The following is a 3,528-nucleotide window of genomic DNA, read 5'->3' as shown; positions in this document are numbered from 1 at the left end:
TCGTAAATTCATTTTAGCCAATCATTCTTTACTGTTGCGAGTATTACTATTCTGGACTGTACTTTTACAGTGAATTTCAATTTGATTCTCGAATTTGTTTCAAAACGCTATTATAGTAATGAATGAATGATATGTTGTAATGAATATGATATGAATGAATGAATGATATATAAAGTAATGAATATCTCTATTACTGCACTAAAGACTCAATTTTTTACATCCATTTTTCGATGTAAAATGTTAAAATAATACCCCCTTTTCCATTGCAATAAGGAACGTTTTTGTCAATTTTGCTTGACAATCCACTCTTAAATTATGTATAAACGATTATAATAAATTTTATTTTTCAATGCAACTTATTCAAATAATCAACTTAATTTTTAAAATTTAATGAGTTAATAATTTAGCAATTTAGTGAAAATGACATAAATTAAACGTATCTATTTAATTTAAAAATTAATACAAAGAAAAACGTTGGCCAAGTAATTTTGAAAAGTAAAGTATAAGTTTTATCAAGTATCCTATAGAAATGTATAATAAAACATTTTAAACCCCTCTTGAGAAATAATAAAACCTGGCGGTATTGAATGTAGAAGCAAAATGATTTTTTAAATTTCCTGGTTGTATATGGGAGATTGTTGATATAATAACTATAATGTGATCTTGCGCCGTTTCAGTATGCCTAAAAATGCGTTTTAAAATTAAATAAAAATTTTCCTATATTGTGCTTGGCACACTCTTTGCAAAGCATATTTTATTGATGGGATTAACTTACTTGTCGGCAAGATGAATGTAAAATAACTTTAGTAGAATAATAATCAAAAGAAATTTTAGTTACAGTTGATATAAATAAAAACAATTTCAGGCTTAATTTTGAAAATCGTTACACGAAGAAAAATTGATGTTTATAAATGTAGATATTCAAAGGGTAAGATTGTACCACTTAACAAGCAGATATTCATAACAAACATCTACTATCTTTTTGAGATGTTAGGGGTAAAAATATTTGTATGTGAAACTGAAACACATTCAGATGCTAATATCGCCCAAGCGCATGCGCATTGCGCATTAAAATCGTTTAACTAAATTTGTCTGTTCTATTTTTTCGATATCACAATTGCAGAATATCACAATTTTGAAACATTTTAAAAGAATAAAAATGAATGCTATCCTTAATTAAAATTAGATAACGACTTCTGTCTGTATACACAAGGGAAGTATGATCTTAAATTGCAGGTTATATCATTATATTGACATGAACACATTTGACAAAATGCTTATAAATTTAAAATCAAATTTGAGTTCTAATAACCTAAAATAGATAGAATCTTAACTGCACATTACATATTATTCGTTTTTCGCTTACTTATCGCGTTTTTATTTTTTTTTTTTGCATTGAAAATATTACACATAACCTCTACTTGACTGCATGTATCATCTGATCAACATTTTAACCCTTTATAGGTTTTTCGTGCATGCAAGAACATTAAAGTTTAATTTTAAATACACAAATAAGTTATTAATTAATTCTTTGAATTACTATAAATAAGTAAACTCCTCAAATATTTACAGCCCTTATTTGACATAACCATAAATGTAATATCTGGGATATTTCAGTTAAACATTTTGGATGTTGCATATAGTAACATCTCACTTTTTAATATCTACAGATGCTAACTTCAAACATCCAGACTGAAATGAAGTATTGTTCCTGCTCCCCAAGTATATATGCCATCATTAAAGTGAAAAGTCCAAAGATGTACAGAGGATCGCTTCCGTCACGAACTGTTCTGTACAAATGGAATTCTGAAAAGGGCCTCGTTGTCGCATAGGTCATTAAAAGGTTTACATTCATATGATCTCAAGGGTCCAGGAATGCTTGCGCGGAAAAAGGTGCTGCAAGTGCAATTTCGCGTTTTTCGCGCCAAAACGTCATTACTCAACTTCGTATCCATTCCAGGATACATATTATGAAAACCACGTCTTTGCTGAATGCATGCTCAACATGATGGTTATCGGAGAATGAATATACCACTTGCACTGTGGTTATTATGCTTTAAAAAGAAGAACAAAATGAAAGAAAGAAAAAAAAAACGAAGTTGCGATTCATGTATGTAAGTTTACATAAAATGCATGACGAACTGTTAGTCGTGCTAATTCAATACTTCTTTGAGGAACTATTATAACTCACAAATGGTGATCCTTAATCTGAATGGGGTTGTAACTTTCTATTATTCTTTAGAATTTTGATGTAGAGAGCAGTAAGTCTTCATCCGTCAAACGGTTCTGCATTCTACTGTTGTTTTCTAAGCAAATTATTATTACACTCATATCACTGTGAATAGAACCTTAGTTTTTGGAACAGGAAAAATATCAAATATTTTTAAAAAGTTTACAGTTTTAAGTTAAGAATGTAAAGACTTCTACTTGGAATCCAGCAACATATATATTTATAGGAGAAAAAATTGAAACACATTTTAATTACGTACATTTATACAATCATAAATTATTATTATCTAAATATTCGGATACTTATTATAAATAAACAAATACGTCATAGTCAAAAGGTTAACTCCAGTTTTAAAAACTCTTTTCTCTATTTCATTTACTATCCCCGCTTTGTTTCTGATATACAATACTCAAAAGATATATATATGTCAAGTGACGTCAACGGTTCCTTGTTGTGCCTTTACCAGTATCTTTAGAAATATAACAATTATGTCTATAGGCAATTGACAAAACAAAGTGTTTCGATTTTGACTTTGAAACGCATCATTATACTAAAAGTACTCGATGTTGAGACCAGCTATTGTATCGACCTCATGTATATTAAAACAATATCCTCTTCAACCTTTTCAGATGACATAATACACTCAAAAGTTTTGCAGTATTCGATGCTAGATTCTATATTCTATAAAGTATACAGTACAAAAGTGAATCAGATCGAAGAGTTCTCTTTTAACTCTTTTAAGAATCTAACCAAAAGGATTCGAAATTTCGCAATAGTACTACAATAGCTTAAAGCCACTGCGGATTTCATTATTTCAACGACTCTTGATATAAACAAAAAAATATTGCCAGACATTTGGTTCACAAATCTGTTTCATTGTAATGTGCATAATAAAGTTGGTTCATGTAACGGCGTTTATTTTATTTAGTTCAATAAAACCAGCTGAAGAAATCAATATCTAAAGTCGAAATGATTATTAAAATAATGAGAAGGCTCTTTTTTGTCTCATGCTTAGCTTCTTAAAGCTCAACACGTCACATTTTTGTCATGCAATCAAGTGATCTAATAAAAGTAGTGTGCCTAATTGGACATATTAGGCAAAGCCTTGTTTTTACCCCATCATCCACGGACTGTGTTGTAACCAAGGGGATGATGGAGGACCCACATAGCTTAAGGTGGGATCTCAACCACCAGGTTTTTTTGTCTCGTGATTTTTTCTATCATGTCAATGTATGATTTTATTCAAACACACATATGCATCAGCTTTTACATTTTATAAAATTCTCTTCCACATTAAA

The sequence above is a fragment of the Belonocnema kinseyi genome, chromosome 2 (assembly GCF_010883055.1).
Source record: "Belonocnema kinseyi isolate 2016_QV_RU_SX_M_011 chromosome 2, B_treatae_v1, whole genome shotgun sequence".
In the NCBI taxonomy this organism is placed as follows: Eukaryota; Metazoa; Arthropoda; class Insecta; order Hymenoptera; family Cynipidae; genus Belonocnema; species Belonocnema kinseyi.
Note: the sequence above shows the minus strand (reverse complement) of the source record.